We start from the raw sequence: 23,382 nt of genomic DNA on the forward strand, positions 1-23,382 counted from the left end.
GCACGCACACACCCAGGCACACACACACACACACACACACGTTCATCCTTTTCGCTGAAGTTCCCCCCACCTCAAAGATAAGTTTTCCGTTTAGGACTAAACAAGCAGGAGGCAGTTCCATCAACGCTGCCTCAAACGCTCCTCTTTTGCACCTCTTTTGTAAAGCATAAATATGGATGAGGTCCAGTTTTCCCATTCTGTAGAGTTTTTGGCTGGAGGAACCCGGTATGGAAGTCATTTCCCTTGTAGGTGCAGTAGCTGCTTTTCACAGACTCAACAAAGACATGAAATATCATTAACATCTGATTCCGAAAAGCCTGACAACCACTTCTTTGTTTTAACACAGCCATCCGGGGAAAGCTGTTACATATTACTATATCGCTAGCAAAATTGTACTTGTTGGACTGCAAGAGAGGCCGTGGAAGGTTTTGCTCATTTGTGCTGGCACAGGGATCTCTGAATATGACTATTGTTTTTCCCAAGGCTTCAATCCTGCTCCACTGAAATCTTGGGAGTTTTGCTGTTGGCTTCAAGTGGAGCAGAACTGCAGGAACCCCAGGGTGGGATTTCATTTTATTTTTCAAGTTTAAGGAAAACAAACCACCCCACCACAACCACTCCACCTGAAGAATCAGCAACTTGGTCCCCTTCAGCATTATTTTCTGCGAATTCTGGAACTTGAGGTCCAACCTATCTGAAGTGGAATATGGCCAAGCAATGAGATTCTCTATCACAGCCTTTGGGTATGGACTAACTAAGAAACTTCAGATGGGCTGTGTGCCACAACCAGCTCTGTTTTCCAACAAAGAAAAATGAACAAACTTCTCCAAGAAGGTCTGCTGTAATGGCTATCACTCCTGTTTCTGAAAATTTCCTCTGTCACCTCCTCCAAATGAAAGGACCTGTTCTGTTTATCCATTTAGCTCAGGTATAGGTCATGTGACAAAATGGTCAATAGGTGTTCGACATCAGCTATGTCTATGATGGCTGCCATTCTGAAAAACTGGAAGCCTTACCATGCAAGTCCTTTGAAGAAACAGCTAACATGATTGGTCCCAAAATTACTTTCTGCTTCACTGCTAGAAATCTCTCAACTGGGAAAAACAATTATTGAACATTCAGTGTGTACATTATCAGATCTGTCATGCAGTCATATCCCTTTCGATGCTCCAAACATTCTACTGCTTTTCCTTCCTTCCTTCCTTCCTTCCTTCCTTCCTTCCTTCCTTCCTTCCTTCCTTCCTTCCTTCCTTCCTTCCTTCCTTCTTTCCTTCCTCCCTCCCTCCCTCCCTCCCTCCCTCCTTCCATCCTTCTTTCCTTTCCTTCCTTCCTTCCTTCCTTCCCTCCCTCCCTCCCTCCCTCCCTCTCACAGTCTTTCTCTCTCTCTCTTTAGCATTTGGGAGAAATAAAATAAAATACTGTGGATCAAGTACCCACACCAGTTTTTTTCAAGAGAAATTAGCCTGGTTCAATCTGGCACTCATGAGTGCATTTAATTTTGATTGTTGTAGATAGGTTAATATTTTTCAAATGTATAAAATGACTCAAAACTTGTGTCTTGTTTTTATTCTTCTGCTGTTTTGCATTGGCTCCAGGTGCCCTTTGGTTTTTTTACAATGTCATCCTATCCATCAACCTGCTTCCTGCAGAGCCTCATGGAAGAGGCGGGGAAAAGGGCTAACTTAAGGGTATTGTTAAATTAAGCCAAGAATTCACCTCCACCTTTTCCAAACAAGCCGATGTTTCTGCAGTCTTCAGCAGTGCTTTTCTGATAAACGGTGGAACAAAAATCAAGATAGAAGATTTGTCTGGGGCGCATATATTTCCAAAGTTTATTGGGAGGGGAAAAAAGGGAAGCATGTAAAAGACAAAACAGATACTTTTTAAAAATGTGTTCTAATTTTTAAGACAGTCGATGCTTTTCTCTAAATGTTTCTGGAAGGAGAAGGAGTTGAAGTAGAACTAAGCAGAAATTTCCTGTCAATGAGGAATGAACTTGAGGTGTTGTAACAGTCATTAATGGGATGATTAGTTGTAAGTCACTTTTTTCAGTGCCACTGCAATTTCAAACAGTCTCTAAATGAATAGTTGTAAGTTGAGGTCTACCTAAACCATCTATTGCCCAGGTCAGGTCTTGGAAAAACAGGTTGAAGGATCTTTAAAGATGATAAAAATTCTCTCCCTCTTTTTTTGTTCCTTCTCATTATCAGTCAGTGATTGCAGTAGACAATTGTGAGATGATGATGTTTTGTGAGCTGCCTTAGCTAGTTGACCTTGCCTGATATATTTGGAAAAGGCCAGTGAATTAACTTGATCCCCAGAAATCAAATCCATTTCTTTCAGGCAAGAAGGTAAAGAACCTTTTTTTTTTCCTTTCTCCCCAAAGGACTCTCAATATATCTGACAGAAATTTGGCATAATTGTTGCCCTCTAAGAGGTTATTATTTTTGTAAATTTCACCAGTTATATCTCAGATCAACAGTTCTGGGCACTTAAAGGAAAAAGCTGGAATGTAGCTTGAAAATGCTTGAACAAATTTAAGTGAAATTTGACAACTTATCGCCTCATAATAAGACAGCTTGCCAATAAATTACATCCAATTCCATACAAAAATAAAAGATTATAGCAATTTTTTTCATGGTATGCTTTAGAGAAAATGGAATCTCCATATTCTGGGCATAGTTCCATGTTCATAGGTTGATCCAGATGAAGTATTTTTCAGATCAATCCAAAGCTGATTAATCCATTTCTAGAGCTGTGGATCCCCATATGTCCTCTATACTTCACAAGCAATGATTTTGCATTAAATGGTTTCTCCCAAGCCCTCTTGAACAATTTATTTCAATGGTATATCTAAAGATTCTTAGCTGCTTTCATGGTCAAACTTCCTTGGAAAAATAAAGAGTGCCAACCAAACCACATGCCTCTCTCCTGAGGATAAAACTACATTATATAGTGGTCACTTTTGTTTTGAAGAAAGTGCTACTGAAGAACCTCAAACCCAGAATATGCTTCACTTCTGGTTTGGCGAAAGTGAGCTTCTATCTCTCTGTGTGTACACTTACAACTCCTGCAACCAACTGTTGGGCTGCAATATTTGTGTATGGATTTTCCTGAAGATCACACAATGAATGATGAGGCTTCCCAGTTAATTTAGTAGACTTATATTGGCATATAATTATTGTAATATTGTAACTTATTTTGTAAAAGCACAGCCTAGTTGTAAGCTTTAAATCCAAATACTCTTAGTTAGTTCAGTGAGATTGATGTGTAGCTTCACTCCTCTAATTAATTGGTTATATAACTAAGGATCCTACAATGTTATGAACTACAGGGGTCTTATTGTCCTCTGCTACCTTTACATGCTTTTTTCATATTTGTCTATTTCTACTACATCAGGTCCTTCACAGTGGTATATTTTGCTATTTTATGATTTAACTATTAGCTGCTTTGATAAGCAAGGTGTAGGTGTGTGACAGAAAAGCCAGATATAAAATTTATGGAAACAGTTCTAAACCATTTGTTTTTTTCAGTCAAAGAGAACAGGGGAAGTCATCTCTCACATTTCTTCACCAATAAAGCTTCCATGCACCTTTTGCAATATGGGAAAAGCAATATTCAACTCTGGAATGGATGTAAATCTTTCTCTGGTTGTGCTGTTGTTGTTGTTCAGTCACCAAGTTGTGTCTGACTCTTTGTGACACATGGATCATAGCACGCCAACCTCCCATTCTCCACTGTCTCTTGAAGTCCACTGCATCTATGACCCTATCTCAAGGGTCTTCAAACTTGGCAAATTTAAGACTTGTGGACTTCAACTCCCAGAATTCCTGAGCTAATATGACTGGAGGAGAAATTCTGCGAGTTGAAGTCTACAGTCTTAAAGCTGTCAAATTTGAAGATCCCTACATATCTAATCCTCTACCATCCCCTTCTGCTTTTGTGTTCAATCTTTCCCAGCATCAAGGTGTTTTCCAATGAGTCTTCTCTTCTCACTTGGTAGCCAAAATATTTGAGATTCAACTTCTGAATATGTTCTTCCAAAGAACAGTCAGAGTTAATTTCCTTTAATTTTGACTGATTTAGTCTCCTTGAAGTCCAAGGGTATCTCAAGAATCTTCTCCAACACCACAGTTTGAAAGCATGAACTCTTGGCATGTAGGCCTGATGAAACCCCAAGAAGATCAGAATCTTGTCTCAGAATAATCCTGGGATTTCTGATTTTTTTTCTATTCCCTTCCTTCTTCTTCAGGTTTCAGCCTTATTAAAGGCTGTAGAGTAGTAAATTGACTCTTTTTTTTTTAATGGAGTGGCAGAAGGATGACTAGTCATTTAGTTTAAGTATGTGTGGTATTTGTTTTTGGAAAACAACAACAAATATTGCATGGATTTTTAAAAATGAAATAAGGACTCTCTCTCTCAGCCCCTCCTACCACATTGGGGAAAATAGAAGGAGGAAGGAATATTATGCATGTTCACCACCTTGAGTTACTTATAAAATAATAAAGGTAGAACATATATGCATACACACACACACACACACACACACACACACACAGAGAGAGAGAGAGAGAGAGAGAGAGAGAGAGAGAGAGAGAGAGAGAGAGACATGATCCTTTAGCTAAAGTAAGCCTAACAGGGTTTCATATTGCTACAAGCAGGAGACAGAAGCTATGTATCAGAGGAGCAGTCATAATAGCAAAGCATGTAGCTTCACTAAAATCTACATAGAAAGTTTATTTTCTCAGATTGAATATCCCCATCCCTGAGGTGAAACTCTAATGAATGACATCTCACTGACTGCTCGGGCAGATCTTGTTTTGCACTCCTAGATAATATACAGTAATTGGATCGCAGAAAATATAAAACTGTATTTTAAACAATGTTCATGGAGACTGTAAGAAAAGAAACCACTTTGCCCAAATTAGTTTTCAAGCTTGGAAGATGAATGTTTTGTTTTCCACAATACATCTTGTATTCTTTTTCTCCTGTGCTCATGTTCCACCCTCTCCTGCCTTTCTTCTTTCTTTCTTTTTATATTCATAGTGTTGGAATGGGCCACGGAATGACTCAATGCATATTTACCAGTTTCACAAAGCTTTTTTTCCCTGTGTTCCATTACTTTTGAATTACTGTATGGAAATTCTAGATCCCCTTTGTGCTTAATCTTAAAAAGATAGATAGCATATCCCATTGATTATCTCTGAGAAGAATGAGCAGGCATCCTCCTGCTAAATAACTTAATTTCACCTTTCACTGAGATTTTGCTTTTCCTATACCCATGCAATTAGATTTTAGGAATAACTGGATCTTGCCTTCTTGACAACAGAGATTCTCCTATGTTTTTCAAAGCTAGAATTGATAACTGAACTGAGTCCATATTGTCAGCATGATTTATTGATTGTGTAAAGACCATTTATTTATTTATTAGATTTTTATCCCACTTTTATTACCTTATAAGTAATGCAACTTCTCTCCTTTACAGTCAATTATCAACAGTAAAACAACCAGCAGTCAAGAAATGTTTTACACTAACATTTGTTAGAGTAGCAATGAATGCCATGGAAAAGATATTTAGTTGCTGAGTTGAATTATTAGAATGGTAAAGGCAGTGGTTTTCTTCTTTGCATCCTATGGAAGTGAACATTGGACATTGACAAAGCAAGACAGAAAGAGTATTGATGCTTTTGATTTTTACCATTGGAGAACATTCCAGGGACTTCCATGGCCAGCTAAAAGTACCCCAAAAGATGGGCTGTTGAATAAATCAACCAAGCATTTGTACTGAAGTCACAGGTGATCAGGCTAAAATTATCCTACTGCAGACATATAATGTGAAGACTCAGCATTCTGGAAAAGATTCTAAAACTGGGAAAGGTGGAAGGAGAGAGAAGTGGGCAACCAGCAGTAAAATGGATGGACTCATTTACAGAAATAATGAGTCCACTGTTGGAAGACTTGAAAGAATGAGTTACGGATATATTATTGTGAAAAAAATCCATCTATGAAGTTGCTAAGGATCAACAACTTAATGGTACATAATCAACCTGCCAGATTAATTATGTCTAAATTGATAAAAAAATGTAACAATTTCTTTAAGTTGCAGAAAATATTTTAAGTCCTTTTTGATGCACAGAAAAATATTCCAGGGACCTATAATTTTCCTTGGGTTTTAGTTTTACTCATGTGGACTAGCACGGAGTAGCATAATTTCACAATAAGGTATTATAATAAGCTTGGTTTCACTCATGCTATTTCTTCTGTGAAGCAGGAAGTATGATTATGAACTATCCAAGTTAATGATAATAGTCCCTGCCTAATGTCCATGGTCTAATCAGAATAGCAAGTTGTGTTTCAACTTGTTCCAGATGTAATTCCACACATATATATCTTCCAAAATTATAGAAATGTAGACAGAATTTAAAGTCCTGTAAGTGTTCATGAACCCCACTCCTTCATTTCTTTCCTTTACTTTTGAGTGAATTTTTTGGGGAAAGATAAAAGAAAAAAAAAAGGAAAATGGTGCAGGCACTATCTGTAATAGCTGCAACTTCCTAAAGAGAAAAATTATATTCCTCCTTGAAAGAGATCTCTTCACCACAGGTGAGCTCATTCAACTAATTTCACTCTTGAATTTTGGGATTACTACAACATCAATTTCTGCCATTTTTCTTAGGAAATTACAAACGAACATAGAATTCTTTATGCTTTCAATCTACCATCACATTCTGGCTATAATTTAAAAAAAAAAACCAACTATTTAGGAAAACAGTCATAATGGAAGAATCTCCTGTCAGACTGGGGGTTTACCGTAAATCATGAATTTCCCCCCCTTACACACTGTTATATCTGACACCTGGTAATTTAAATTGGCCAAGAAATATCTTTTTTCTCTCCTTAGTTTATAAGGTCCCAAGAGAAAGAGACAATTAAGATTAGCATGGGCCAAAGATAATTGTGGAATGATGCTTTATTACCAGAGAAACAAGAAATTGAAGGAGCAGGTTATAATAATTATAATTACCTTTGATACTTGGATTGGGAAGATATGGCTAGCATGAAGAACCATTAATAGCTATTTTCTTATTAAGGTGTCTGACTTGTTACAGCTGCTCCATTTTGAGGTCTTCACTACATATATTAATAATTAGTAACTACATCTTGCATAAATTTGTTCTTTTTTAAAAATCTGACCTGAATCTTCCACGACTAGCTTCCCTTGATAATTCTGGCTTCAAGAAAGAAAGAACATGTTTTCCTATTTTTTGTGCATCGTCCCTACGTTGAAATAAGGATAAAATGTTTATAAAGAAAAAGAGAGCTGCAAAAAATATAATCAAAGGCAGAAAGAAAAATGTATTTTTTTAAAAAAAAGTCAGATAAAATGTATATTTTGATGGGGAGGAAATGGAAATAGCAAAGAAAGCTAAACAAGAAGTCCCCAGGAGAGCAAATGGAATTAAAACTAAAAAGGACTAACATGATTTGGAAATAAAAGTGAAGTGAGGAAATAGTGGAAGGAATATTTTTGGAAGGGAATACTAGAGATATATCAAACTGTGGAATTGAAATTAATAGTTTAACTTGTAGTATACAAGAAAAAATGGTGCAAAGGAAGTCATAAATGCTATGAGAAGATTGAAAAACAATAAGACTGCAAGTTTTGATTAAGAAGCTGAAGAAATGTTAAAACATGCATGAAATTTACTTAGGGATGTGATTCAACTGGTGTAAAACCAGTTCGGTGAGCGCACGCTTTGTGTGCGCACAGAGGGTTTGCTACTCACCTTTTCCTGAAATCCTGCAATTTTCCTGTGTGTTAAACAGCTGATGCGTGGCAATCTGCTGTGTCGCGTGAAGCAGCTGAGCTTGAAAAACAGGAAATAAAGGTGAGAATAAGAGCCGAGGTGGGCAGGTGGACCAAACAACCAGTGGGAATGAACTGAGCTCACAGATGATCCTCGGAGCTACTGGTTCACCCGAACTGGGCCGAATTGGTAGAATCCCACTGCTGGTCATGTGGTTAACATCTTTTTGAAGACTACATTGGAAGAATACTGGTGCATCAGAGGTGGGGAATAATGGCTCCTTTATTACTTATGGCATTCTGGGAGTTGAAGTCCACAAGACAGCTAATAACAAGAAATGCCAGAACTTCAGAATGGTTCATCGTTAAGTGTATCGAGGAAGGTGTCAGAATTTTGACAAAAGAAAATGAATTTGATGGAGAAAATGTATTGTTTGTTGATTTACAAAAATCATATGGATTGTTTTGAATGATGAAAAGTTCTTCATAAATGTAGAGCTGAAGGTTGGTTGATGAATATGACATGAATTATACATGATGGAAGTAAAGCATGTATGAGCAGGGAGTAAGGTAAGGCTATATGATGCCCTCTTTGTTGTTTAATACATTTATGAATAAATGTATAAGAAATGTTTTGATGGTCTTAGAGATGTGTTCATTGGAGACTGAATTTGCATATGTTTTATTTGCTAATGAAGTCAGGTTATTGGCTGAGAATCCAAATATTTACAGCAAAGGTTAGAAAGACTGAAGGAAAGAGGAGTATGGATCTGAAAATTAATGTGTCAAAAGACAAAGGTTTGACAAGAGAATACATTGAACAATTGCACAGAATAATAGAGTTGGAAGGGACTTTGAAGGTCTTCTAGTCCAACCCCCTGCTCAAGCAGGAGACCTTATACCATTTCTTAAAAGCCCCCAGTGATGGAGCACCCACAATTTCCAAGGCAAGCCATTCCAGTGACTAATTGTTCTCACTGTTGGAAAATTTATCCTTAGTTCTAAGTTGGATATCTCCTTGATTGGTTTCCATTCATTGTTTCTTGTCTGGTATGGAAAATAGGTTAACCCCCCTTTTCTTTGTGGCAGCTCCTTAAATATTGGAACACTGCTATCATGTCATTCCTAGTCTTTCTTTTCTCTAGACTACCCATGCCTGATTCCTGAAACCATACATATTCAACTTAGGAACTGGATGAATTTGTACATCTAAGTAGAATGTTTACTAAAGATAGGGAAATGATGGAGAAATTTCAAAATGTGTAAAAGTTTGGAAGAAAAACATTAGATAATACAGAGCATGTTAGGATGAATGAGTGTTTGTCAAAAGAACTGAAAATGATGGTGTATAAAAGAATGCTTCTGGCCAGTTTCTTACACAAGAAAGTTGTGTATGTCACAAGGAACAAAAAAAGTAAGTTGAATGCAATGGGCAAAAGCTACATGAAGAGTTTTAGGAATGAACAGTCACAAGAATGGCTAAGAACAGATGGTCAAGAATGGATGGATGCTGAATGGATATTAGATTGTGTTCAAAAGTAAGGAAGCAAAGAATTAAGGTTGCTTGGTGATAGAAAAATAATAAATGAAAATTCAATTGCAAAACAAATATATCTAGATTTAGTTACATTTCTTTTTACTTTCTCTTTTTTCATACATTTCATTTCTTTGTTTACTTTTTATTATTCTATTACTACTTTGGCATAATACTGCTTTCCTCAAAAGGAAATAGTGGAAGGAATACACATGTAACTATACATGTAGGTAAAACATGTTATGATTGTGTTAATGTACAGTTAAATGACTGCAACAGATTGTAATTTTGCATATCTAAAGGTATCTTTCTAAGTGTTTAGCTGTTTAGCTACCTACTTGTTAATTAAATATATTTTTATTTTCCCTTGAAATAGCCAGAAGTTACATGCAACATTAATAGTAATAATAATAATTCATATACATCCAATTATACATAAGGACAGTATTTTAAGCAACAATATATGTGGATCCAGTTGCAATCTAAAGCAACATTATGCATATTTTCCGCAAAGCTACAAATACAATCCAATTTTACTGTGATGTAGCAATTCTAATGCTGAAGAAGTAGGTCGCTTCTTAAGTGAATTCAGCTTGTCTTTTCCAAAAATGGTATCTAATTTGCACAATTATGTTTAAAAATATCCCTTATAATATGTATATATTTTGTTTCTTTCTAGTTCAGCGTATGTTTTTTCCACAGTAATCACTATTACTCATCTTTTCATACTGTGTGATACAAGAATAAAGCTCTTTTATATACAGCTTAAAACCACACTTGCAAAAAAAAAAAAAAACTTGGTATATGTCTGGCTGAAAGCTATGATCTTATGGCCTCTGTAATCTTTTGTACAGTAGAATAATAAATTATTTTTATTTTGCAACACAGAAGGAAAATGGATTATAAATGTGTGGCTTTATTTCAATTTCTAACAAATTATTTTTCAGCAGATAACCATTTCCCCCAAAAAACGGTTATAACACTATTGCAATTATAGTAAACCTTACTCCATTAATCTATCACAATTTTGCTCTACCCCTCAAATCAAACAAATAAAATAGCCAAATCAGGAACCAAAAGTCACACTTAAAATAGAAGAAACCCCATCGCAATTGTTTTCATTTATGTAATTATTTTAGTGTTATTCATCAAATGAAAATTATGAATTCAAATAAACAGGAGAAAGAAAAAAGAAATTAAATGTGAGAGGAAGAATAGCCATGTTAATGCCCTTACACAACCAACCCCCCCCACCTTAGGGATCACTTATATATGGGGAGGGGTCTATGGAAGTTAAGCTGGAATTAAAATTGTGTAGCTAAAGGCTGAGATAACTGAATCAGGTAAAATATTCCAGACTTTAACAACTAGACTCCAGAAGTTGTGAATGTTCCAACGCTGGAACTTTTCAAGAGATTAGGCAATCATTTGTCTGAACTGGTGTAGGGTTTCCTGCCTGGGCTGGATTAGAAGATCATCCAACTCTGTCATTCTATTCTAAACTCCCTTACAAAAAAAATTTTTTTTTTTTACAATTGAGTTTAGAACTGTTCACATAAAGTTTAAAGTTGCTGTTCATACACATTTAGTATGATTAAAGCTAAAAATGTCATTTACAGGTAAAACATTTCTATAATCAATTTTGTATGCAATAGCTAAGTCTGACCACAAGCATTGCCGTTTTAAGCTATCCAAGCCAAGAATTTCAAGCCTAGTAGCATATGATATTCTATTATAGATAGAGTGCAACACTACTTCTGAACTCGCTCGATTGTATTGAGGTCCGATATGTGGTAAGGATTCCACACAGTTGAACAGTATTCAATAGTCACTTTTTTCAGTGCCATTGTAACTTCAAATAGCCACTAAATGAACTGTTGTAAGTTGAAGATTACCTATACTCAAGGGTGGGCATCAAAAATTTTAACAAAAGGTTCTCTGCCCGGTTCCTGGGTGGGCGTGGTCATGGTGGGTGCGGCCTAGTCGGCCTCTTGCACCATGGTGGGGAGGCGTTTTTGTCCTACCTGGGCTCCAGAAGCTTTTCTCAAGCCTCCAGGAGGGCAAAAATGGCCTCCATGGGCTCCAGAGGCTCTCTGAAAGCTGGAAACCAGCCTCTTTCTAGCCTTCCTGATCTTCTTGGAGGCCCGTTTACCCTCCCAAGCTTCCACGTGTACCCTGCACTTACCTGCATCCAAAATGTGTCATGTGGAGACTCCTGGCATGGGAAGGGCGAGTGGGCAGGGCCAGCCAGGCATGGGATTTGGGGATTCTGTGAACTGCACAGAATCTTAGCTAGGGGCTCTCCAGAACCCCTGTGAACCCCAGCAGCCCACTCCTGCCTGTACTCTTTACTAAGGTAGTACTGATGATGTTACCTAGTTTGGATAATGAAATGCGTGCAAGAAAACAACTAAGCCCAGAGAAAACCAAAGACTCCCCCATCTCCTCCATGTGCCCATTACTCAATCTGTTCACAAACCTCTCACACCTCTTCCTTTCTTGTCTGAATTTCTTATGCAAGATCTTTCCTTATAAAATGGCTCTCTGAACAAAAGAACACCATTTGCCGCTATGCTGTTTGCACGTCCTGAATTTTGGCACCAGGAGAAGATGGAATATTGGATATCATTTTTGTCCAGTCTGAGATGAGAGTTCACTACAGACTTGGCCTCCAACTGCTTGTCTTGGCAAAGTACTTGGTTGAGTGTTAAAATCATTATGGGATTGCCTAAACCTAAACAAACACCCACCTTTTCCATTTATTGCCAGGATGAAATGACTTGTTTAGTGTAGTATCTTGAGTTGTCAAGTTCTTCAGTTATGGAGACTACAGTTTTCTGCCTCCTGGCAAGATGTGTACTGCAATTACAAAAGAACCCTATTTGTGGCATATTGTATCATTAAGTCTTTCTGCATTGTTTAAGGGAGTCTTTATTCGTTGTTCATAATTGTTGTTTATATTCATGCAGTCTTATGTGAAGGTAAAAGAAAAATCTATCCTGTCTTCAAACATAATTTCTTCAGGGAAAGTATCCTTAGATGTGACTCTTGAGCAAGCAGACAGTGGACATGCAGGTAGCCCTTGACGTACGGCCACAATTGAGCTCAAATGTTTTTGTTGCTAAGTGAGACAGTTATTAAGTGATGTTTGCCCCATTTTGCAACCTTTCTTGCCACAATGGTTAAGTGAATCATTGCAGTTGTTAAATTAGTCCCATGGCTGTTAAGTGAATCTGGCTTCCACATTGACTTTGCTTGTCAGAAGGTTGCAAAAGGTGATACACTGCAACCGTCATTAAATATGAGCCAGTTGCCAAGCCTCCAAATTTTGATCAGGTGACCCTGAGGATTCGTGTGAACAAACAGTCACTTTTTTCAGTGCTACTGTAACTTTGAGTGGTCACTAAATGAATGGTTGTAAGTCAAGGACTCCCTGTATAGTAGAATTTCCTTATCAAAATTATAGTATATAGATAGACTGTGGTGGCTCAGTGGCGAAGAGGGGCCACATTACTAGTTGTCCAGGGTTGCATATGGTAGGATTCAGCCAGTGTTACAACCGGTTCGATGAGAGTGTGTTTTGCATGCTTGTGTGGAACATTTGTGAAAAATCATCAGCTGTGCTGCCCAGACAGCTGACAAACACTGTGCATGGGTGCGCAGCACTTGAAAATCCTCTTCTCTCCTGCATTTTCAACCTTAGCTGTGCCATGAAAAGCAGTTGAGGTTGAAAAAGCAGGAAATAAAGAACAGCCAAGAGCCCAGACAGGCGGATGGGCCAAACAGATGACCAGAAGGTCATTGAAGCGAACCAGTTCAGTGTCAGCTGTTCTACAGAGCTACCGGTTCTATAGAACTGGGCCAAACCGGTAGCATCCCACCCCTGCCCATGCACCATGGGTTGGGCATGTCTGACCTAGAATAAATATTCTCCATTTCATAAACATCATGCCAGATAGACTTTTAACAATGAATTTTAACAATGTATAATATGGGTTGACATTTTTCTCCAAAACATCTCCCACTTTGTAATTATTTATTTTTACTCAACAGGAAACACACCAAGGACAAAGAACAAATACTAAAATGATTAACATATGCTGATTTAGGATCCATACTGCAGGTATTAAATCATAACCTTTAACATCTGAAACAGATAACAGTAAGGTATTCCAAAATAGCCCGATAGGAAGTCCATTTTTAGTTCTTGGGAAATTGAATCTTTCAAAAAAAAAAGTTGGTAAAAAAAATCTGCTTCAATTCTCATACAGAAGAAAAATGGTTTTGCATTAATTTTTTTCTTAAACAAATTGGAATCTGGATTTGAAAGGAACATCATTACTCAGTAAACTAATCATTAGTTAATTCTTCATAATTAAAAGGGATATACAAATAACAAAGTAAAAGAGTGACCTGGATAATTTATTTATTTTGGATTTACAGTGAGATATGTTAGTTTTGAAGGTACTTTTGGAAAGAACTAAGACAAAATGAAAATAAATCAAGTTTGATATATAATTTGAAGAGATTAAAGATCAAGACTGTTAAAATCAAAGAGATGGAATATAGTTGGTTTATTTGATCGAAGTTAACATGATAATGGAAGAATCATCACAATGCAAGTTTTGCCTCTTGTGCACATGCCTGCAATATTCATGCATGCACAAAAGGGTCCATCTGCTATCTTGTTCATTTTGATGTTCCTTGTTTATCCCTATAGTTTGTCCCTAACTGTTATCCATCAGATGTATTGGAAATGCAACCCTTACAAAAAAAAGTTCATTGTGTTGGAAATTCTAGGCCCTGCAATACAAATTGATGCAGAGAGATTCAAATTAGCACATGCTGCTAGAAAGTGGTGGGATTCAAAAAAAATTCCTACTGGTTCTCTGGGCGTGGCTTGGTGGCATGGCAGAGGAAGGATAGTGCAAAATCCCATTCCCTCCCCACCCCACTAACCTGCTTTCCAGCTCTGTTCTCCTGTGCAGGGCAACCAAAGAGGAGCCAGCCAAACAGCTGGGACTCGGGAGGCAGAGAATAGATTGGAGCAGGACCAGTCAGAGGTGATATTTGCCGGTTCTCCGAACTACTCAAAATTTCCACTACTGGTTCTCCAGAACTGGTCGGAACCTGCTGAATACCACCTCTGCTGCTAGATCCAGAATGATTTATGTGTCTATGGTCTGGAAACAGATGCTTTGTTTGTCAAAGAAAGAGGTCTGACTTGATTAAAATGTGTTTTTGTTTTTTTTTGGTATACGAAAAAAAATCCTCTAGACATCATTTTGTATGGAACATGCTTAATGACAAATACAGTTTTCTCTGAAAACTGGAAAATGAAAATTTTTGAAATATTCTCAAACTGGCAGCCAAGAACACCCAAGCAGTCCTCAGCAAATAGTGATTTCTAATTTTGTTGTTAACCTTCAGGGAGCTTATTTGATATAAATGCTCCACCCTGTCGTACATCTAACTTTCTATGCATTTCTAAACAAAACATGATTATTTAGCCCGAAAGGAACTGATAAAAATGCTTTAGAAGGATTGTGTACCAAGTTTGAGAAGGATTTACTATATCAGTAGGGATCTGAATGCATTTCAGCAACTGCAATTAATCAGATGGCAATGATCTGAGGTACTTCAGCAGAATAAATCCAATTTGTGTCCCATCAGAGAGAAGAAATGTCTCCTTTTTATGTCCTGTGAATTAAAGGGCCAATAATAAAACTTCCAGCTTAAACATCTCTAGCTACCTTTAGAATACAGCAATCTAATACATGGCCATTATTCAAATTTCAGACCTCTTACTCTGCGTTGAAACAGTTGTGACTCAACAAGGAAAATAATACGTTGATTCTGAACACCTGCTGATAACAATCTTCCAATATTTGAGAGTCTATCACAAAGAAGAGGGGGGAACAGTCTATTCTGCTGAAGCACCTGAAGAAAAGACAAGAAGTAACTTATCAAGGAGAAATCCAAACTAGAACTAAAGAGAAATTTCCCGACAATGAGAACAATTAATCACTTGCCTCCAGAAGTTCTGAATGATCCAACACTGGAGGTTTTTAAGAAGAGATTGGATAAACATTTGTCTGAAATGGGGTAGGATTTCCTGTTTGAACAGAGGTTGGACTAAGAGAGCTCCAAGGTCCCTTCCAACTGTTATTCCGTATTCTACATTCTTCTCAAAGTAGAAATAGCATGTGGAGAAGGGGTTTTCATACAACAGGAAAACAGCTTATTTATAATTGTGGTTGAACACAATTCTAAAGCTATCCATCTGATCATTTATGCTTACACCATAGTGAGGCATTTGTAATGCAAATAATGATTCTGCTCAGTGCAGTTGCTTTTTCATCACAAACTAAAAACAAAGCTTCTTACCTGTAAGTTTCAAATTACTATTCAAGGCACTCCTAACATAAAAATTAAGCCTTTGGGTAAAACATGAGCCAATTTTTCTTGCTTGCCCATTTTCCATCCCACATTTTTTAAAGTGTGCGTCTATATTCATTCGCACACAATAGTTGATATGGGGATGTTCTGAGTGAATTTCAACCATTGTATTTTTTCTTATGTCAGTCCTGCTGCATGCTCTGATAGCATCTTAAAATGGTTGCAAGTATTGTTGTAAGCATTTGTGGTCTCTTTATCCAAATCTAATTCTTTTTAACGCTCTGCCATTTGACAAAGGACAGCTTACATCAATTACTCTCAGATGCATGTGATAATCAAAGGAAAGCTTTGATCAATACAGTCTTATAGTCTGCTAAGTTTATTAGCCTTCAAAGAGGCAAAAATATTCTTGCCATATTCAAATAAGATGTGAAGTCAAGAATTAGCAGGTTGTCTGAATTGTTGACGTTTGAATCTTCTAATGCTTCATCTTCTATTTTGGAGAGTCCCTTTCACCAATTGTATGTATTCTTCTACATTTATACACACTTCACACATATATTCCAAAACTTTGGGACTTTGAACCAAAATTGTCATTGAAGTATAGCAGGAATTGCCACAAGGGAGGAATTAGCAATAAGAAACACATGAAAAAAATGAGCAATTTTTGCAGAAATAGAAAATGGACTGCCTTGTAACTCTGGAGTGGAGAAATGGAGGCAGTCCTTGACTTATAACCGTTCATTTAGTGACTGTTCAAATGGCACTGAAAAATGTGACTTACGGGCGTTTTTCATAGTTTTTGCAGCATACCCATAATTGGTGATCAAAATTCAGATGCTTGGCAACTGGTTCATATTTATGAACTTTGCTGCATCCCAAGATCATGTGATCACTTTTTGCAACCTCCTGACAAGCAGAGTCAATGGGGAAGCTGGAGTCACTTAACAATCAGGTTAGTAACCTATCAACTGCAGTGGTTTGCTTAACAACTGCAGCAAGAAAAGTTGTAAAATCAGGCAAAACTCACTTAACAACAGAAAAGTTGGGCTCAATTGTGGTCATAAGTTGAGGACTACCCGTATTGTCATCTATCAATCTCCTATTTACCTTCAAAGTGACCTCAGCACACATTTTTCTGCTCCAGTCCAGAAGTACATCTTTCTCTGCTAAATTGCCTCCCAAGATTCTGTATGTTTGTGCTAGAATGCTTCAATAGATTTTAGACTAATGTCGGCAATTCACTCTGCAGGGGAATGACCACCTCCTTCAGCTGAGCCAATGAGGCTTACCATGCAACATAAAAGCTCCTATATTTTCCCGCACAGAAGAGCTGAAAGAGCACATGATTTTAACTCACCATAGTGAAGGTTCCGGGTTTGAAACCCATCAGAAATGTTTATTTAAGTTTTGAATTCCCCCCCACCCCCATACCTAATTTTTCCCCTCTGTTTTTTTCAATACATAAATCTAGAAGTCCACCATTTTACTATTTTACCAATCACCTGACAAACAAAAAGGTTTCACACACAGAGAGAAAGAGAACTTTTGCCAACAGAGCAAAATTGGGACAGAAGTGTAGAAATCTCATGAATGCCTTCTGTGAGGTCGCTGCACTTTCCAAGCCTAAAAACACATGAAAATGTTGGTTGCTGGCAAAGTTCTATTTTCTCTTGCAGCCAAACCAGAAGTGGACATGGAAGCATGGAATCCTATAGCTGTTCTGGAAAGAGTCTGCTTTACAGCAGGTCAATTGAAGCTCTGCAGAACGACCTCAGCATTTTTCCCCATGCAAATCAGGAAGTCCACATAGAGAAGGGATGGCACAGGTTTTTATAATTGCTTTGATTCCTTTTAATCCAGGTTCAGCCACCCTCAGCAGCAGATGGTGGTGATGGAAATGCCAAGGTGAGGACATGTGTTTGGGAGTTGGTAAGAAGCCATCTCAGAGTGAAGTAAGGAGGTTGAGTGGCTGAGTTTTAAGATCCACAACTATGGATTGTCCTTAATTTCATACATGGTTTTTGCCTTATCCAGTTTTATCAGTGTTTCCACCAGTATTCGTGGATGGATAGAAGGAGGGTCAGACTGATGAAAGTGGTTTTAGGGCATTGTGTGACAAACCACACATTTATTTATTTAAAACACTTACACAGCCGCCCATCTTTCAAGCAATTCATTTTCTACATATATCTCCATGCAACTTGTCTGTCCCAAAGTGCGGAAGAGCTTGATGCATAATAAAAATAGTTTTGTTTCTCTGAATAAAGCAAGAGAATCCTGCAGAGCCCAGTGTGCTTAAAGGACTAAAAATTACAATCAAAGGAAAACACTTAAATTTGACTTGGTAATACAGAATGAAGCCAACTATTTAAACACTGGCCATATTGAAGGATATTATTGAACAATGGATTCAGAAACTCATTTTAAGTGTGTCTGTCTCTAAACATAGATTGTGTTTATCTTAATCTGATAATATTGTGATGGATCTGAAAGTAGATTTTAAAATGTCAGATTGCAAGGAATGTAGGATATGAATAGGAAAAAGTTGCTATACCAGACATGCAAGTTACCCATCCAAGATTACCCAAGTTACTCAGGAGCTTGCTATTCCTGAGACCATCAACTGTGAACTGTCCTGAAATATCACATTTTGGTTCTTACTATGTTACAGAGCCCCTGATTATGACATTGAACATGCAAACAAGCTAAATACACCACTAACATGGGCAGCATCCTGTCCACACATTTTGATCTTTCTTGGTGAATTCAATCTACCTCATATTAACTGGACCCTTAACAAACATACAACTGAACCCACACATGCAACCTTCTACAATGCAGTAACAAATATGGAACTAGAACAACTAGTAACCAATAACACTAGACTTAACAACTGCCTCGATCTCATCTTCTGCAATAGTTTGAATTCAATTTATGGAATACACATCAAAGAACCCTTTACCAACAGTAACCACAACATGATTGACTTTTGTCTCAATGTACGGCCACACAAAAATCATCACAACAACGGAATCCCCAATTATAACTTCAAAAAAGGCAACTATGATCTTATAAACAACGATCTCTCATCCCTTGATTGGCAATATCTATTCACTGGATGCAATACTATAGAAGACCATTACAATATATTTTTACTTGAAGTCAAAAGAGTCGTCAAACTATATGTACCAATAACAACTCCCAAAACCAGAAAAAACAAATTACCCATAACCATAAGAAAGCTTCAATCCAAAAATAAATCACTTTGGTGGAAAAACAAATCTGGTCACGTTGCCAACTTCAAAAGCAGATACAAAAATTTATGCCACCAGATAAAGACTGAATGCACCAATTATCACATTAAACAAGAAGAAAACCTTCTACGCACCAATTCCACCTACACTTTTTACAATTTGTAAACAACAAACTAAAAGACTCAAGGTCCATCCCATCCCTGAAAGGATCTAATGGTAAAGACTGCAATGACAACACTATTAAAGCCAACCTCTTTAACACATTCTTTGGCTCAGTATTTGTAAACAGCAATGGATCATGCCCAGTATTTCCTAGTATTTCCTAGTATTTCCTAGTTGAACCACAGACAACTACAATACATATCGATTTTATGTTGAAAAAGCACTACGCAATCTAAAACCATCTCTATCTATTGGACTGGATGGAATATGTGCCTACTTCTTTAAAAAGCTATCCAGTGCCATAGCAGAACCTCTAAGCATAATTTTTGAAAAATCATTCAGGACCAGCTCCTTGCCAAAACTGTGGTCACAAGCCATGGTCATCCCCATCTTCAAAAAGGGAGACCCCAGCCTAGTTGAAAATTACAGACCAATCTCCTTATGCTGCGTCACCTGTAAAGTCATGGAATCAATTATTAACCAATCCATCATCCTCCACTTAGAAGCAAACAACCTACTCTCTAATAAACAATTTGGTTTCAGGAAAAAAAACTATCATGAAATCTGCAACTCTTACACTGCAAAAACATATGGACTACACAACTCGATCAGGGCAAAGCAATAGACACAATCTACATAGACTTCTGTAAAGCCTTTGATTCAGTGGTACATGACAAACTACTCCTAAAAATAAAATCTTACGGTGTCTCTGGATACCTGCATAACTAGATAGAAGCATTCCTGTCAAACACACAACAAATGGTCAAAATTGGGAGTGTCCTATCAAATTCTGTACCTGTCAACAGTGGTGTCCCCCAAGGCAGTGTTCTAGGACCAACTCTCTTCATGTGCTACATAAATGACCTCTGTGATCACATTAAGAGCAATTGCGTTCTCTTTGCTGATAATGTAGAGCTATTCAACACCACAGACAATACTGCTACCCTTAAAAAAGACCTTGACTATGTATCAGAATGGTCAAAAAAATGGCAACTCAACAAATAAATGCTCTGTCCTACATATTGGCAAAAAAAATCAGAGAATAGTCAAGACCTTGATGATTATCCAAATTCTGTCAAGGATCTTGGAGTACTCATCTCAAATGACCTAAGTGCTAGAGCCCACTGTAACTCCATAGCCAAAAAGGCATTAAGAATTGTTAACCTAATCTTACATATCTTTTTCTCTGGTAATATCACACTACTAACTAGAGCATACAAAACATTTGCTAGACCAATACTTGAATGCAGCTCATCAGTCTGGAACCCACATTATGTATCTGATATTAACACAGTTGAGAAAGTCCAGAAATATTTCACAAGAAGAGTTCTCCACTCCTCTACTCATTGCAGAATACCTTAAGCCACCAGACTTTAAATTCTAGACCTAGAAAACCTAGAACTATGCCGTCTTCGGTCTGATCTAAGTATAGTATATAAAATCATACATTACAATGTCCTACCGGTCAATGAACACTTCAGCTTCAACCATAACAACACAAGAGCAAACAATAAATACAAACTCAAGGTTAATCGCACCAAATTTTTAGGAAATACAACTTCAGCAACAGAGTGGTCAATGTCTGGAATACTCTACCTGACACTGTAGTTTCTTCCCCAAACGACAAAAACTTTAGCCTTAGACTGTCTACTATTGACCTCACCCCTTTCCTAAGAGGTCTGTAGGGGGCATGCATAAGCGCAACAATGTGCCTACCATCCCTGTCCTATTGTTTCTTTTTTATTTTTTTTCTTCTATGTATCCATGTACTCATAACTATGTTTTTACTTATACCTGTTATCTTGTAAGCAATTGACAAAATAAATAAATAAACAAACAAACAAACAAACAAACATACAAAGGGAATTGACTGATATCTTAATAGTTAAAAGGGTTATGTTAATAAAAACCAAGGAAGTGACCTAGATAATTTTCCTAATTTGGATTTATGAAAGAAGTGTTGAATTTTTGAAGAATTTTATAAGAAGGGAAAGGGGAAAAATGAAATCAAATTCTAGGATATTATTTGAAGAGACTAAAGAGATTGAGATTGTTCTAAGTAAAAGGAAGGAATATAAAGTTGATTTGATCAAGGTTAAAATAGATTTGTTGATATCTCTGGTAACCTTTTTGCTAACTTCAGAACTGAAATGACAAAGCTTTTAGGATTTGTTTATAAAAAAGAGATTGGATATGGGGAGAAGAAATCATTTGTTTTATTTTAAGGAAGATGAAAAAATACTAAAATTGTTTATATTTGTGATAAAATCATTTATATATTCTTACCGTATTCTTATTTTTTTTATCCTTTTATGTTTTTATCTTTCTAATTGTACAGGTATACCTTGACTTACAAGCTTTAACTCAGCAAGTGTTCTAATTTATGGTAGTGCTGGATGAATAACCTTAATTATAATATTGAACAAAAGCCATTTCTGTGATTCTGTAATCACATGATCAAAATGTACCCTTATAACTGCAGAGGCCCTTTAACCATCTCCACCTGCCCATATCTATGCTCTTTTGGCCTACTGCTGCCCTACGCTTCACTGCCCCAGGTGGTCTCCACCTTCTTAGAATATAGAATGTGAACACAGAACACAGAATGTCGGGTACAGATTACAGAGTATCAGGTTGAAAAGGGCTTTGGAGGTCTTCTAGTCCAATCCCATGCACAAGCAGGAAAACCTATACAATTCCAGTCCAATTTCTTAGAAACCTCCAGTGATGGAGCACCGACTTGCCTGGGTAGGTACTTGCTTAATAACCCACATTTTGGGGGACTAATGGCACTGACATCACTAGGTGATACAGTTGTATGATATCTTGCTTTAGAACTGCATCACTTAGCAACAGAAAGTCTGGAAACTGACTGCAAATTGAGGACTACCTGCAATTTTTAATTACACCTACCATGCATAAAAAGGACTTGTTTTAGAGCAGGGGTGTCAAACTTCGAGGGCTAGATTTCTTCGAGGGCTAGATCAGCATTCTAGTTCTCTGTGGGCTGGCAGGGGGAGATGGGGTGGATGCCTCTTGCAGCACTTAAGGAGGTCTCTGCATGGCCCATTTTTGGCCAGGGAGGCCAAAAGTGGGCCTGGGGGGGGCACATGTAGTCTGTATTGGCTGGCAGAGGCACCGCAGGCTGGTCATTTGATAGTTCCAGGCCAGCCCCATGGGCCAGATTTAAGCATCCCTCGGGCCAAATCTGGCCTGCAGGCCTTGAATTTGACACCCCTGTTTTAGAGCTGAAATAGTCATTTTTGACTAGTTGCCGAATTATTTCAGGACAAGCCTATACTTTAAATGCTTTACAGACTTCAGTTAAGGGACAGAGATGGCTAAATTCTCATATGCATTCCAAGTAATTTTTCTTCTTTTTCAGAAGAGGTTAAAGATGCTAAAGAGAAGAGGCAGATTAAATGTTCAATCAAATCACAACATATGGAAAATTCTGCCTGGTGCTGCATTCCGCAAAAACACTCAGACTTCCATTCTAGTGAGACTAGTATTAATAATAATTTATCCATCTGCCGCAGCTTTTCCTGGCAGATTCTGAATCTTTTATGGATACTAATAATTAACCCTCATGCCGCCTACTGCAGGAATATATCAGGTTATGCAGATTTTATTTAAAAAAAAAGGATGAAACAAAGAGAAAACAGCAACCTTCAAGCCCACACAGTTAATCTTCTAAAGGAGCCTACAAATTATGAGCATGGAATAATGGGCTTCTAGCCATTAATGTCTCTGCTTTTCTACCAAGCTTTGGAACATGTCATAACTTTGATTATTTTAAAAAATATTTTATTCAGAGAGAAGTAAATTATTTTGCCAAGCAACATGTCTCATTCTGCTATTATTTATTTCCAATAATGACATTATAACTGGTGTAATTACTCTAGGCATCCTTGGAAAATAATATTGAAGAGTCACTGCTAGCAGTGGTGGTATGCTACTGGTTCAGACCAGTTTGGCTGAACTGGTAGTAAAAAAAAAATAAAGCCAACAATCAGCTAAGTGGAGGGAAAAAAATCCTTGGACAATCAGCTGAGAGGAAAAAGAAGAGAAAAGCACAGGATAGGCCCTCCTACCCATCCCTGAGCTTTTCTCTTTTTTATCCTCTCAGCTGATTGGCACTGCAGATCTCAGCTGGTATGGGGAAAACTGCACACTGGCTTAGGCAAAGCACACGCACCAAGCCACGCCTACCAAACCGGTGG

General features: G+C 37.5%; 1 long non-coding RNA gene across 2 annotated transcripts in view; it reads right to left on the reverse strand.

Annotated features, from left to right (window-relative positions):
- Positions 1–23,382, reverse strand: part of LOC148126447 (uncharacterized) — an 81,040-nt gene that overhangs the window by 40,964 nt on the left and 16,694 nt on the right. Inside the window, exon 1 of one of the 2 annotated variants that reach the window (XR_015742635.1) lies at positions 12,092–12,195. The exons of the other annotated variant lie outside the window; for it this stretch is intronic. This is a non-coding gene — a long non-coding RNA (uncharacterized LOC148126447). Of the gene's footprint in view, positions 1–12,091; positions 12,196–23,382 lie in introns of those variants that run through there. 2 annotated transcript variants of the gene reach the window in all.

The sequence above is a fragment of the Pseudonaja textilis genome, chromosome 3, assembly GCF_049901715.1.
Source record: "Pseudonaja textilis isolate UNSWEBS1 chromosome 3, rPseTex1.2, whole genome shotgun sequence".
Taxonomy (NCBI): Eukaryota; Metazoa; Chordata; class Lepidosauria; order Squamata; family Elapidae; genus Pseudonaja; species Pseudonaja textilis.